At 46.4% G+C, this 16,065-nt stretch overlaps 1 protein-coding gene across 1 annotated transcript in view; it reads left to right on the top strand.

Moving 5' to 3' along the window:
• The first annotated feature begins 4,968 nt into the window (after positions 1–4,968).
• Positions 4,969–16,065, top strand: part of ATXN2 (ataxin 2) — a 134,196-nt gene continuing 123,099 nt past the window's right edge. The window contains exon 1 of the mRNA XM_064578381.1: positions 4,969–4,989. The gene's annotated coding sequence lies outside the window, so the exon portion shown is untranslated. The remainder of the gene's footprint in view (positions 4,990–16,065) is intronic.

Below are 16,065 nucleotides of genomic sequence, written 5' to 3'. Positions count from 1 at the left end.
TGGGCACAAACGGTGGTGTCCATGTCAGCGTTTTCGCCACCCCTGCTTGCCCCCAGCCTGTGTGAGTGGCCCCTGTGCTTATCTCTGTCACTGTCTCCTGGCTAGATGATCCGTATTTTGAAGGTGGGGCCCATTTTCCTTCATCTTCACAAGGCCTGGCCCAGAGAAGCCCCTCAGCGCTGGCTGTTGGAAGGAGCGAAGGAAGGAGGGAAAGGACAAAGGCCAAGCACGCTGTGCATGACTGAAGGCGGGCAAGGGGCGACCTCAGCTGTATGCCAGCACCTGGCACCTCCCCTAGAATGTGCGGGGCTTTAATCAACACTTGCCAAGTGAATGGGGATGGCAACGGGAAGAATGCTCACAGTGTCTGAGGCGTTCGGGAAAGGGCAGGGTGATTGCGACTGAGCGTGCCAGGAATGGCTTTAGGGACAAGGTGGCAATCGAGATGGACCTTGGAAGGACAGAGTGGGCTGGCCTGCCCTGGGGCCTCTGTCTTGGGAGCACTAAAGCCCCTCTGGAGAAAACTGCCTTGAGCAAATTCTGTCATAGAGGAATGTATCTGTGAGATGCCTTCGGGTACAAGGAACAGAATCTCAACTGAACACGATGAGGGGCTTATCTCACGTGGCGAGAATGGAGGTAGGTCCACTTCTGGATTGGTGAAATGAGCAGCTCAACAACCTCACCAAAGGCCTGGTCCAGAAGCCCTCCAAGAGACTTTCCCTCACTTTCCATGAGGCCAACCATGGTTCATCTCCCAGGACTGGGGATGGACCTCACCACCCCAGAAACTCAAAGAGGGTGAATATCCTGACAGTCGTGCTGTTCTCTTAGCAAACAGGTGAAATCATGATTGGTTGTAGCCAGTCATAGGATTGGTAGGGAAGGGATAGTCATATGATGAGATTATGGCCAATGAGATGGAGAGGGAAGTCTGCTGGGGGTTTCTGGAAATGATTTTACCACCTGAAATAAAAAAGGTGAACGTGAGAAGGTTCCTTTTGTTCCTGGCTCCTACCTTCCTTTTCTCCTTCCTTCTCAGAATGCCACTGTGTGAGGCTGTGATGCTTGGTGTCACAGCAGCTATTCTGTGACCCAGAGGGACACTGTTGCAGACATGCATGGGATGGCATGAGCAGAAAGTGAAAAAGAACTGGGTTTTTGATGGGTTTAGTTGAATCACCAAACCAGCACTGAAATTGCTTACCTCCAGACAGCTAATTCATGCAATAAATAAACCTTTACCACTTAAGTCCCATTAGTAGGGTATTCTGTTACTTACAGACTAAAGCATTCCTAATTGATAGAGTCCCTAACTCTGTCTAACCTTACTTCCCTCTATACATTTCACATTCCTTCTTTGCTGGCAATAAATTTGAAGCTGCTGGCTATCTTTTCTGCCGTGTGGAAAGAGATCACTTGAGAATAAAATCAATACAGAAAAAAAAAAAAAGATGGGAGAAATGGAGAGGGACTGGATCCAGCTATGCCAGAAATGAGCCCTATTTCTGGACTTTGCAGTTACATAAGCCAATAAATTCCATCCTCCCTCTCCCCCACCTTTTTCTCCCCTTAATCCAGGTTCTTTTGATTTTCTGTCATTGAAAGAGTCTTGACTAATATAGTGTGTCCCAAAGTGCCATTTCAGGGTCTTCCCCCACGTCACAGATCATCACAAAGTGTTTGTCAAGGAAATGAATCCACTACTTTACCTTCTCTTTCCTGCATCTCAGACTTTGGGAAGCTACGCACCCTGACTACAGTCATATTGCTGGGCGTCTACAGTGCACAGTGTGTTAGGCCACAAATTCTTACGAAGTTAAGGCCTGTATTAGTCAAGATCATTCAGGCACAAGTCAGAAATCCAACCCCAACTGATAGAAGCGAAAAAAAGGAATTGCTTAGCTCTCGTTAAGGGAAGTTCAGGGGTGGGGCTGGCCTTGGGGACTGTGGTCCCACACCTGGCCAGCTCACTAACCACCCAGAGCTCGGTTTTCCTTCAGATTGGCCTCATGTTCCCGTCCACACGCAGGCTTCTTCCAGGTAGAGGCTGATGAGGAGGGCGGGATTCCACATGGCTCTGGGTGCTGCTCATACTTGCTCCCCAGCACCTTCTCTCTCCAGCCTCCGTGTACAATCCCATGACTTCATTTTCTTTGGCTCAGTCTGGGCCATGTGCCCCTATGTGGGATAACCCCCCTGACTCTGACTGACCATACTGGGCCATGTGCCACAGCGCTGTGGCCTTTAGGCCAATGTGACCATGACCACCTGTGTGGAGAAGAGAAAGCTCCCCAGAGAAAGGAAGGGAGCTGTTACGCAAATGAGGGGGGGTCCGGAAGGCAGGGCCTGGTGGGTAGAACTACTGACATCGATCATAAAGCCATCCTACTACAAACTGGGACTTAAAAAAATCTTACTGGATTTCACGAACTGCTTTTGGACTCACTAAATACTTTTTTTGCACCTGTTAAGGGCCATGAGCTATGTGTTAGGAGCTGGGGCCATAAAGGTGATCAAGCAAAACTCCCTACTCCGACAGACTTCACAATCGAGTAAGTGACCAGATATGTAAACTGATATACTGTGGTTCGCCGTCATAAACTCTTACACTCTGGGATTGCGAGAAAGGGTGCACTTCATTCTCCCCAGTTGTGGGGATTAAGGAAAGCTAGAAAAGAGAAGTGCCATTTGAGCTAAGCCTTGAAATTCAAGTATGGAGATTGGCAGGTGGAAGTGGGTGGGCCAGTCCTTCAGCAGAGGAAACAGCAGGAGCCAAGGAACGGAGGGGAGGAAGTGCCTGGTGGATCCCGAGAGCTTCAGGGGAGTCCCAGCAGGGGTGTCGTGTGTTTGGGTACAGTGGTGGCCAAAGATGGCCACATCCTCATCCCCTGAACCTGTGCTTATTACCTTATATGGCAAAAGGGACTCTGCAGATGTGATTAAGTTGATGATCTTAGGATGGGGAGGTTATCCTGAATTATCCAGGTGAGACCTAAATGCAGTCACAAAGGTCCTTATCAGAGGGAGGCAGGAGACCAGAGCAGTAGGAGGTGGTGTGGCAAAGCCGAGGGAGCAAATGCAATGTAGGGCCAAAAGCCAAGGAATGTGAATGGCATGCAGAAGAAGAAAAGATAAGGAAGAGCCTCCAGAAGGAACAGGCACGTTAACACCTTGGAGTTAGCCCCATAAGACTCACTGTGGACTTCTTTATTTATTTATTTATTTTTAAAAGATTTTATTTATTTATTTGAGAGAGCACATGAGATGGGGGAGGGTCAGAGGGAGAAGCAGACTCCCTGCTGAGCAGGGAGCCTGATGCGGGACTCGATCCCGGGACTCCAGGATCATGACCTGAGCCGAAGACAGTCGCTTAATCAACTGAGCCACCCAGGCACCCATCACTGTGGACTTCTGACCTCCATAACTGTAAGATGATAAATTGGTGCAGTTTTAATCCACCTAATTTGTGGCAACTTGTTACAGAAGCAATAGGAAGCTAATACAGGCAGGGTGGCCAATGGAAAGAGAATAAAATCAGGTTATGAGGTCCTTGTCTATCACTCCAAGAGAGTTGGCCTGGCCAGTCTGCAGGTTCTAAACCCCTGGCCACAGTAATAGGTTAATAAAAGAACACGTGACCCCATTCTGCCCAGTGAACATTGGCCCTGGGAATTTTGCATGATTCTGTCTTCGGGATTGCCAAGCTGGTCAGAATGGAAGCCTGGAGCTGTAGGGGGCCATCTTTGCTACCACATAAGGAGGACTTGCCTGGTGATGTAGTCAACACAGAATAGCAGAGCTAAGAGATGTAGAGGGACTGGGTCCCCAAGTCTAATACATTCTTTAGCCAATTTGTATAACAAGCCTTTTGTGCCACTTGAAATGGAGACTCATGGGGAGGAGTGGGGATGATTTTTTTATTTTTTAAAGTAGGCTCCAGGGACGCCTGGGTGGCTCAGTCGTTAAGGGTCTGCCTTCACTCAGGTCATGATCCCAGGGTCCTGGGATCGAGTCCCACATCGGGCTCCTTGCTCGGTGAGGAGCCTGCTTCTCCCTCTCCCTCTGCTGCTCCCCCTGCTTGTGCTCTCTCTCTCTCTGACAAATAAATAAATAAAAATCTTTAAAAAAATCTTTAAAAAAAATAAATAAATAGGCTCCACACCCAACATGGGGCTTGAACTCAGGATCCTGAGATCAAGAGTCACGTGCTCTTCTGACGGAGCCAGGCACCCTGAGTGGGTATGATTTTTATTGGACAGGGATGACACCTGTTCTTCTCAAGCTCACTCACAGGCTCACATTGGCTGGTGTCAGTTCCTCCCTGGCTGTGGCAGGAGACTTTGGTTTTTGCTACGTGGGCGTCTCCATAAATTGCTGGAGTGTCCTCATGACATGGCAGCTGGCTTCTGCCAGAGTGAGCTGTCTGAGGGAGAGAAAGCAAGAGTGCCAGCCAAAGATGAAAGCCGAAGGCTTTTTAGTAACCAAATCTTGGAAGTGACAGACCATCATCTCTGCCATATTCGATATGTTTGAAGCTTGTCATGAAGCCCAGCCCAGTCACAAGGGGACTAGGGTTAAGCTTCACTTTTTTTTTTTTTTTTAATTTTAAGTAAACTCTGTGCCACACATGGGGCTTGAACTCACAACCCAGAGATCAAGAGTGGCATGCTCTACCTACTGAGCCAGCCAGGCGCCCCCAGCTTCAGCTTCTCAAAGGGAGGCATATCAGAGGATTTGGTGGGGCATCGTTCTTAAAGCATCAGACCACCAAAAGTCCCCCCTGATACCTCATTCATGAGATTTGGGTCACGTGGTTATAACTGAGCCAGTCACTGGTAAGGGGAATGGATTCTCCTAAGATTAGTCACTTCTGGGGGCTGGGCTCAGTTTCCTTGGGGCTCAGGGCTGCTTGGGGGAAGGGAAATGCCTGAACACAATCGGTATTCTGGGAGAAAGGAAGGAATGGGTGCCAGTGTGGGGCCGGTGGTGAGTATGCCATAGGCAGTCCGCTGGGGTAACTGGGAGGGCAGCGGGGAGGTTTCAACACAAGAGGAGCTAAATTTAATAATTAAGTCCCAGATTCTTTAGTGGTTTACATTTACCAGAAGAAGGAGAATCAGATGAGTGGTGTTTCCTTTCTGAGTTGGAACCCTGTTTTGTCCCCTCTGCCCTAGAAATTTTGTAATTTGTGTTCTCTACGGAGACACAATAATCTTTTTTATCACTGAGTCTTTGCAAAAATGCTAACTATTTCATAATGAAAGTCAAGGTTGTGCTAATTAAAGGATCTAAACATGAAGCCCCAACGGTTTTTTTTTTAATTGAAGTGAAATTCACATAACATAAAATTAACTATTTTAAAGTGAACCTTCAGTGGTATTTAGTACATTCACAGTGCTGGGCAGACACCACCTCTGTCGAGTTCCAAAATGTTCACACACTCCTCCACCCCCAGAACAACTCCAGACCTATTAGCAGTCACTCCCTATTCTCCCTTCCCCCAGCCCCTGGCAACCGCCAGTCCGCTTTCTGTCTCTATGGATTTGCCTGTTCTGGGTGTTTCATATAAATGGAATCATGTAATATGTGGCCTTTTGTGTCTGGCTTCTTTCACTTAGCATCATGTTTTTGAGGTTCATTCATGATGGTATGTATCAGAACCTCATTCTTTTTTTATGACTGAATGATATTCCATGGTATGGATATACATTTTGTTTATCCATTCACCCAATTATGGACATTTGGGATGTTTCCACCTTTTGGCTACTGCGAGTAGTGCTGTTCTTGAACATGTATGTACATATATTATTTTGAGTGCCTGTTTTAAATTTTTTGGGAGGGTGTACACCTAGGAATGAAATTGCTGGGTCATATGGTACTTCTGTGTTTAACTCCTGATGAACGGGCTGTTTTCTTTCTTTCTTTCTTTCTTTTTTTTTAAAGATTTTATTCATTTACTTGTTGGAGAGAGAGAGAGAGTACAAGCAGGGGGAGCGGAAGAGGGAGAGGGAGAAGCAGGCTCCCTACTTAGCGGGGAGCCCAATGCAGGGGCTGGATCCCAGGACCCCAGGATCATGACCTGAGCCGAAGGCAGACGCTTAATGACCAAGCCACCCAGGGGCCCCTAGTTTACTCTGTTGTAAGAATACAGTATATAATACATATAACCTATGAAATATGTTTAACTCTTTATGTTACCAGTAGGCTTCCAGTCGACAGTAGGCTATTGCAGGGGTTGGCGCCGCCCCGCCTCCCCCATCCCCGCGTGTTGTTCAAGGGTCAACTGTATATCTCTTTTACCTTGTCATTCATTTCCCTGGTTTTCTAGGAGTGCATTAAAAAAAAATTTTTTTTTTTTTTTTAGTAATCTCTATGCCCAATATGGGGCTCGAACTCATGACCCCAAGATCGAGAGTCACATGCTCTTCTGACGGAGCCAGCCAGAAGTCCCCGGGAGTGGATTTAAAAAGCACAACACGGGGCACCTGGGTGGCTCAGTTGGTTGGGCGACTGCCTTCGGCTCAGGTCATGGTCCTGGAGTGCTGGGATCGAGTCCCGCATCGGGCTCCCTGCTCAGCAGGGAGTCTGCTTCTCCCTCTGACCCTCCCCCCTCTCATGCTCTCTCTCTCTCTCATTCTCTCTCTCAAATAAATAAATAAAATCTTTAAAAAAAAAAAAAAGCACAACACATAGGGGCACCTGGTGGCTCAGTCGGTTAAGCATCCATTCTTGGTTTTGGCTGGGGTCATGATCTCAGGGTCTTGAGATCAAGCCCCACGAGATTCTCTCTCCTTCTCCCTCTGCCACCCCCTCTGCCAACCCGCACCCCCTCACACAGACACGTGCTCTCTCTCAAATACATAAACAAACAAAATCTTTTTTAAAAAACACAATACATACAGACACCACACATGTAACTCCATTTAGAATGTTAAATATATTTTTTTAAGATTTTATTTATTTGAGAGAGAATGAGATAGAGAGAGAGAGAGCATGAGAGGGGCAGGGTCAGAGGGGGAAGCAGGCTCCCCACTGAGCAGGGAGCCCGATGCGGGACTCGATCCCGGGACTCCAGGATCATGACCTGAGCCAAAGGCAGTTGCTTAACCAACTGAGCAACCCAGGCGCCCCATAGAATCTGTTAAATATTTATTAATTCACTTAAAATATTAAGGAGGGTGCCTAGGTGGCTCAGCTGGTTAAGCAACTGACTCATGATCTCAGCTCAGGCCTTGATGTCAGGGTCGTGGGTTCAAAGCCCCACATTGGGCTCTGTGCTGGACATGGAGCCTACTTAAAAACAAAAAACAAACAAACAAAAACACAAGCATCTATTAAGTGTCAGGCAGTGTTCTACGCTTTATAACTGTAAAGTCCCTGCCTTTGCTGGGCTTACTTCTAGACTTCTGGTGTAAGGAAACAAGTGATAAAATCCACCAAATATATATCTAGTAGTGACACGTGGTACAAAGAAAAATAAAGCAGATTATGGGGGTACAAAGTGATGAGGTAGGGTGCTGTTGTACACAACAGGGTGCTCAGGGAAGCCTTCTCCACTAAGAAGGATCATCCAAAATGAGCCCAAAGATCCAAATAAGGTGAAGGACTGAGCCATGTGTCTGCCTGGGGGAAGGGCATCCCAGGCAGAGGGAGCAGCAAGTGCAAAGGCCCTGAGGTGGGGGTGTGCTTGGCATGTTGGAAGACTATCAAGGAGGCCAGTGTGTGGGGGCTGGGATAAACAAGCACAAGAGTGGAAGGAGGAGAAGACTGATGAGGTATGAAGGTCCAGATGTTCAAGACCTTATAAGTCAAGGTAAGCATGCAGTGCTTATTATTAAGACGTGAGAGCTATGGGAGTATTTTTTAGAAGGGGAGCCACAGGCTATGACCTGTGTTTTTTTTAAACTGGATGTTGTTTGGAAAATAGACCCAGTGGAGTAAGAGTGTAAGCATGGAGACACAGGAGGGGCACCAGGCAGGCATGGGAGACAGGATGCGGCTGGGATCATGAGAGTGCGAGTCCCTACGTGGGAGAAAAGCAAGGTTAGGAAGGTGAGCGGGGACCATGAGAGCATTCAGGGCAGAGAGCCAGGTGGCAGGAGTGTCTCCGGATGGAGGAAGTGAGGAAGTCTGCTGCTAAGGCCAGAAAGGTGTTTCTGCAGTGGGGCCGCCATGGCAGATGTTGAGGAAAGTATTTCTCTGAAGCAGTTGGGCTCAGGAGACAAGGGGAGTGAAGGAAGGGGAGGTGGGGGCAGGCAACTCTCTGCTCAGTGGAGGGCAATGCAGGAAGGCAGAGGTAGCCCAAGGCGGGTGAGCATCAGTAGAGGATTACTTTTGTAAAGATGAGAGGTAATTGTAGAGTTGACTTAAAAAAAAAAATTGGGGGGGGCGCCTGGGTGGCTCAGTTGTTAAGCGTCTGCCTTCGGCTCAGGTCATGATCCCAGGGTCCTGGGATCAAGCCCCACATCGGGCTCCCTGCTCAGCAGGAAGCCTGCTTCTCCCTCTCCCACTCCCCCTGCTTGTGTTCCCTCTCTCGCTGTGTCTCTCTCTGTCAAATAAATAAATAAAATCTTAAAAAAAAAATTTTTTTTAAACATTAAAAATTAAATGAAAAAAAAAAAAAAGACATATTTAGGGGCCCCTGGCTGGCTCAGTTGCTATAGCATGTAACTCTTGATCTCCAGGTGGTGAGTTCAAGCCCCATGTTGGGTATAAAGTTTATTTTTATTTTATTTTATTTTTTTAAAGATTATTTATTTATTTATTTGACAGAGAGAGACACAGAGAAGAGGGAACATAAGCAGGGGGAGTGGGGGAGGGAGAAGCAGACTCCCCACTGAGCAGGGAGCCCGATGCGGGGCTCGATCCCAGGACCCTGGGATCATGACCTGAGCCGAAGGCAGACGCTTAACGACTGAGCCACCCTAAAGTTTATTTTTAAAAAAATAAAAAATAATTAAAAGTTTTAAAAAGATGAGAGGTGTTACGGCATGTTGGTTTGCTGAAGAGAATGAGCCAGAAGAGAGCAGAGCACTGGGGATGTCCCTCAGTAGGAGAGAAAAGGGAGGATCTAGACAGAACAGTGGACCCTTCTACAAGCCCAAATGTTTCTATGAATGAGCCTGCTACTGAAATTTGAATTTGAACTCCTTAGGGTTTATCTAATGATCTAAGAACATCTCCCATGTTCTCTTAGCTCCAAAGCCATCTGGCAGTAGTTTGTTATTCATTACTACTTTTTTTATTATGGTAAAATATACATAAAATTTACCATTTTAACCATTCTTTTTTTTTTTTTTTAAAGATTTATTTACTTGAGAGAGAGAGAGCTCGTGAGCGGAGGGGAGGGGCAGAGGGAGAGGGAACCTCAAGCAGATTCCACACTGAGCGTGGAGCTCAATGTGGGGCTCAATCCCAGGACCCTGAGATCACGACCTGAGCCAAAATCAAGAGTCAGGCGCCTAACTGACTGAGCCACCCAGGTGCCCCCATTTTTTTTTTTTTTTTTTTGAGAGAGAGAGTGAGAGCACAAACAGGGGGAACAGCAGAGGTAGAGGGAGAAGCAGGCTCCCCGCTGAGCAGGGAGACTGATGCAGGACTTGATCCCAGGACCCTGAGATCATGAGCTGAAGGCAGATGCTTAACCGACTGAGCCACCCAGGCACCCCCATTTTAATCATTTTTTTAATTAAAAAAAAGATTTTATTTATTTATTTGACAGAGAGAGAGATAGCGAGAGAGGGAACACAAGCAAGGGGAGTGGGAGAGGGAGAAGCAGGCTTCCCGCGGAGCAGGGAGCCCGATGTGGGGCTCGATCCCAGGACCCTGAGATCATGACCTGAGCCAAAATCAAGAGTCAGGCGCCTAACTGACTGAGCCACTCAGGTGCCCCTATATATATATATATATATATTTTTTTTTTTTTTTTGAGAGAGAGAGCACAAACTGGGGGAACAGCAGAGGGAAAGGGAGAAGCAGGCTCCCTGCTAAGCAGGCAGCCCAATGCAGGGTTCGATCCCAGGACCCCGGGATCATGACCTGAGCTGAAGGCAGACACTTCACCAACTGACCCCCCAGGTGTCCCCATTTTAACCATTCTTAAGTGCACAGGTCATTGGCATTAATTACATGCACAGTGTTCTGCAACCGTCACAACTATTTCTAACACTTTTTCATCACCCCAGTAAATATCAACTCTTGTTATTTGTTGGGTGAATTCCTAGTACAAGATGGTTCTGTTGGTTGGTGCTTTCACTGCCATGGAAAAGACAGGTTATGACAACTGTATGTTTCTGGTCACTCTGCTCCAATATTAGTGCAAAGTAGATAAAGCGGGTAGAGGAGGGAGTGGGGAACGCCCGGCGGAAGTGCACTAGGATGTCCGTCTTCCAGAGAATAATTGGAAGATGAATATTCCTTGCATGATCCTCAGGCTAGCCCATACACAGAGGCCGTTCCCTGAGCTGTAGCAACTCATGAACACTGGGCTTAGCCTAGGAGTTGAGAAGTTATGAATCTACCTCCTCAGTCCCAGCTACCTAGGTTTTCTCAAGAGGCCAAGTTGGCATCAGCCCAGCCTCGTTTTTGTCACTGTAGGTGGGCCTCTCATCTCTGCCACTTCTAACTGCAGGAAGTAGCACAAAGCACTCAGGCCTCCAAACGCCAGGACACCATGGCCTCTTTAGGTGGGAGGTGACAAAGGCCAGAAGGGGAAGGGTCTGCGGGAGACACATGGGCGCAAGCTCCCACACATACTCATCATGACTCCCTTCCCTACAACCTCTTGCCTTTCTTTCCCTCTGGGCCAATACAGAAGGGTAAGCTCAGCCTACTCTTATTTTTCATTTGGAAAGGGATGGAGAGGAGTGGGAATGGGTCCATTACTCAATTACTAGAGGTCAGTCTACAGAAAACAACTTCCAAAGCTTGGCGTGAAATAGCCTATGTTTAAATGTAGTCCGTCCATTCAGTGGAAACTTATTCAGCCTTAAAAGGGAAGGGAATGCTGCAATATGCTATGACATGGATGAATCTTGAAGACATTTTGGTGAGTGAAGGTAGCCAGACACAAAAGGACAAATATTGTATGATTCCACTTCTATAAGGTACTTCAAGTAGTCAAATTCATAGAGACAGAAAGTAGAAGGGTGCTTACTAGGGGCTGGGGGGTGAAGGGGGGGAGGGAGGAAATGGGTAATTAGTGTTTAATGGGGACTGAGTTTCATTTTGGAAGATGAAGAAGTTCTGGAGCTGGAGGGTGGTGTTGGCTGCCCAACAATGTGAATGTACTTGATGCCCCTGAACTGCACACTTAAAAATGGTTACAATGGTAAATTTTATGTTGTGTATATTTTGCCACAAGAAAAAGAAATAGCCCATGTGGCAGAAAACAGATTAGTGGTTGTCAGAGGCTGAGGAAGGGGGAATGGGGATTGATTGCCAATGGTTATGGGATTTCCTTCTGGGATGATGGAATGTTCTAAAATTTTACTGTGGTGACGGTTCCACAACTCTGCAAATATACTAAAAACTACTGAATTGCACACATTTGAAATAGGTGAATTACAGAGAATGGGAATTAGCTCTCAACAAAGCTGTTCAAAGAATAGTCCAAGGAAAAGTGCTAAATTAACAGATTCCTTTCCTTCATTTGCTTTCATTCTCCCTCTCCTTCCTCCTTTCTTGGCCTTCATGTGTTTGGACATTATCAAGAACCTACTGTCTGCTTTTCCCCTTTTTACATCTAGCATTGTTGAGTATTCTGCTGACCTTTAATGCCCTTGAAGGCCTGGGGGAAAGGAAAGGTTATTAAGCTCAGGCTGGAATAAATGTTGTGTTTGTAAAGTGGTATAATAATATTGCCCAATAAAAATGAGATCAAAGGGGGCACTGGGTGGCTCAGTTGGTTAAGCGTCTGCCTTCGGCTCAGGTCATGATCCCAGGGTACTGGGATCGAGCCCCACATCAGGTTCCCTGCTCCATGAGAAGCCTGCTTCTCCCTCTCCCACTCCCCCTGATTGTGTTCCCTCTCTCGCTGTCTCTCTCTGTCAAATAAATAAATAACATCTTTAATAAAAAAAAGAGATCAAAGGTTTTAACCAGGCCTATGAGGAGGAAAAGTTGAACATCATAGTCTCGCATACCAAAAATCTGGATGAAAGCTAAAGTTCCAGTCCCAAGCCTAACCATCTTATCTCTATAAGCAGGGGTTAGGCCATTCAGCATGTGGCCTGTTCTCCTTTCATTTTCCTGCAACATAATCTCTGAAAGTTCCCTTCCCGGCGCCTGGCTGGCTTAGTCAGTGGAGCATGTGACTCTTGATCTCCGGGTTGTGGGTTCGAGTCCCACGTTGCATGTAGAGATTCCTTAAAAATAAAAATCTTAAAAAAAAAAAGTTCTCTTGCAACTTGAGAACATCTAGTGCAGCCCTCATGGTGCATGAGGGACAATGAGGATGACTTTCCCAAGATCATATGACTACATTTCTGGAGAATCAGTGTATTACTCAGGGTCCTCCAGAGAAACATTACCAGTAGGAGATATATATATCCATAAATAATTTTATTATAAGGAATGGGCTCATGTATTTATAGAGGCTCAGAAATCCCACAATCTGCCATCTGCAAGACCCAGGAAAGCTGATGGGGTAGTTCAATTCCAAGTCCAAATGCCTGAGAACAAGGAACATTGATGGTGTTAGATTCGAGTCTGAGGGCAGAAGACTGATGACCCAACTCAAGTGGTCAGGCAGAGAACTCTCCCTTCTTCTGCATTTTTGTTCTAGTCAGGGCCTCAATGAATTGGATGGTACCCACACACACTGGGGAGGGCAGTCTGCTTTACTCAATCTACCAACTCAAGTGGTAATCTTTTCTGGAAACCCCCTCACAGACACACACAGAAATAATGTTTCAACAGATATATCTGGGCATCCCATGGCCCAGTCAAGTTGACACATAACATTAACCATCACAACCAGCTTTGCAGAAAATACATGTGGTGCTATTTTCATCAGGATGCTTTTAGCAGTCCTGAGTGAGATGATCAAGAATCTGGAGGTTTGAAAGTCATCATATTGTTAAAGGTAGGCTTCTCAGCTTTCTTTGGAATACTGGGAGTCCTCTTGTGAAAGAAAAAAAAAAGTTTAAATAGATTTTTCTTATTACCCCATCCCTGATTGTGATAGATTCCAAAAAAGGGCCACAAAATCTTTCCTCCCTGTATGCCTATCCTTTGCAAAGTAATTTTGCAGCTTGTTGCATCGAGAGGTGGAGTCTATGTCCCCACCCCTCAAATCTGGGCTTGGCTTTGACTAATGTGACATTAGAAAATGTGACACAGGAAGAGACATGAAAAGTGCCCGTGTGTGTATCAGGCTTGCCTTCTCTTGCTGTTCTTGGGGCCCTTGTGACCACTGCCATGTGAATGAGCCCAGGCCAGCCCGCAGGATGATTAGAGGTATGTGGCCAAGTTGTGTTGATCATCCCCAGCTGATCCAGAGCCAACTGCCAGACATGTCAGTGAGGCGATTCTAGACCATCCACCTCCAATCAAGCCAGCCCAGAAAAGAATTGTTTAGTCAACCTATAGAATTTTAAAGAAAAAAAAAAAGTTTGTTGTTTTAAGCTGCTATGTTGGGGGGAGTTTGTTACACAGCAAATGCTAACCAATACACAAATATTTAGGATGTTCTTAAAAAAACTTACAACAACTTAAAAAAAAAAATGACGTGTTGAGATTATTAGAAATTGCAGTAACAGGGGAGCCTGGGTGGCTCAATCGGTTAGGCGGCCGGCTCTTGGTTTCTGCTCGGGCCATGGTCTCAGGGTCGTGGGATCAAGCCCTGGGTCGGATTCCATGCTCAGTGGCGAGTTGGCTTGGGTTTCTCTCCCTCCGCACCTCCCCAACTCACGGGCACATGTGCACACACACTCTCAAATAAATAAATAAATTGTAAAAAAAAAAAAAAGATGAAAGAAACTGTAGTAACAGGATTCCTGAGTCATTTTCAGGATACCAGAAGCCTATCCGTTGCTTATTTGATGCATGAACACTTGTCCGGTGTTGACACGCTGAGGACAGAAATGAGCCACGTGTGCAATTGAAGAGAACAGGCGTCCTGATCACGGGAGAGCAAATCCAGCTCTCACAGGGCCTCAGCAATCACCTCCACAAACCTGCTGAAGTCTGGTGACTAAGAGTAGTTCCCCAGGAGGCCCCTTGTGGTTTCCTGGCTTCAGCGTCTCTGATGAACCAGACCAGCACTTTCCCGAATGCCTGTATCACAAGCTATTAACTGGAAGAGAAGTAAGCTTTATCTGTGGGTAAATGTGAACTCCGCCCCAATCATGCGTGATGGAAACACATGGGTAAAGCAGGCTAGTTGTCCCGTTGTCCCTCTCACTGCCTAGAAGTGTTTGGGTCATTAGGGGGTGACCTTGGATGTTGGCCCCACCATTCTGGCCTGTGGCTGGTAGTCATTAGCGGGTCTAAATAGGAAACATATGCCATTTCAGGCCTGAATAAGCAAACGTGTATAGACTGAGAACTAGTCTATCAAATCAAGTGAGCTTGGGTTTATTAAATGCCTACTACAGACTAACTCTGTAGGTGGTGGGGGTGAATGGGTCCACCTGTTTCCCTGGCTCCTCTATTTGGCTGATCTAGCATTTCCACACAAAACCATACAAAGGCGGCAGAAAGGGAAGTGTGTGTGTGTGTGTGTGTGTGTGTGTAAGAAAAGCTCCTGAAACTGGCCTTTTCTCTTTCTATGGGAATCAGGATTTACCGCTAGAGTTTGAGAATGACAGTTTGTGGTGAAAAAAAAAACCAAAATTAAAGTGGTAGGGACAGTAATTGATCTTCCTTTGGGAAACAGGGAAGGGAAGTAGGTAAGGGAGTTAGTGGTGAGTGCCCTTGGGTGGCTCACGCCACTTCTTTATTCCAGTGTCACCCTCTCTACAATGGTGTGAGCACCAAAGGAAATCCTACAAATAAAAGTGCTTTGTAAACCATGAAGCGTTATATAAACAGTAGTTACTCTTACCGATGCCTTGACATTCTATTATTTTTTTTATAAAAGGTAATATGTGCACATGGTAAAATAAATTTTCTTTTTTTTTTAAGATTTTATTATTTATTTGTTAGAGAGAGAGGGAGGGAGAGAGACGAGAGCGAGCACAAGCAGGGGGAGCGGCAGGCAGAGGGAGAAGCAGGCTCCTTGCTGAGTAAGGAGCCCGGCGCAGGACTTGATCCCAGGACCCTGCAATCAGGACTTGCTAGCTCTAACAGTTAATGAGCATGACCTTAGGCAAAGTGACGTAACCTCTTTGTGCCTCAGTCTCCCCACCTGTCACATGGGAATAATAATCCTATCTACTTCATAGGGTTATACAGGTTTTCTTTTTTTTAATTTATTTTTAATTAATTTTGTTTTAAAGATTTTATTTATTTTTTTGAGAGAGAGAGAATGAGAGAGAACACATGAGAGGGGATAGGGTCAGAGAGCAAAGCAGACTCCCCGCCGAGCAGGGAGCCTGAGGTGGGACTCGATCCCGGGACTCCAGGATCATGACCCGAGCCGAAGGCAGTCGCTTAACCAACTGAGCCACCCAGGCGCCCTATACAGGTTTTCTCAACCAACCTTGGCACTATTGACATTTGGGGCTGGATAATTCTTTGTGGTTGGGGTGGGGGCAGTCCTGTGCGTTGTGGGTGTTTAGCAGCATCCCTGGCCTCACTCACAAGATGCCGGTAGCATCTTCAATTGTGACAATTTCCTCTTCAATGGTGACAACCAACAGTATCTCTAGACATTTCCAAATGTGCCCTGGGCGGGGGGAGCGCAAAATTCTCCCCTTCCATTGCGAATCAGCGGGTATGGTGAGGATTAAATGAGTGAGTTATTATGTAGAAAGCACTTAGAACAGAGCTGGTCCATACTGAATGCTGTGTAGTAATGGCCTGCAATTAGCTTCATTCTCATTCTCTAGTCCTGGCCTACCTTATGGAAAAGGAATAGTATGGATAACATAGGGGCTTAAGCAAGACAGTGAGTATTGT

This window comes from Mirounga angustirostris, unplaced genomic scaffold (assembly GCF_029215605.1).
Source record: "Mirounga angustirostris isolate CCGP_5_RB_7025 unplaced genomic scaffold, mMirAng1.0.hap1 SCAF_14, whole genome shotgun sequence".
NCBI lineage: Eukaryota > Metazoa > Chordata > Mammalia > Carnivora > Phocidae > Mirounga > Mirounga angustirostris.
Note: the sequence above shows the minus strand (reverse complement) of the source record. Positions and strands in the feature narration are given on the sequence as shown.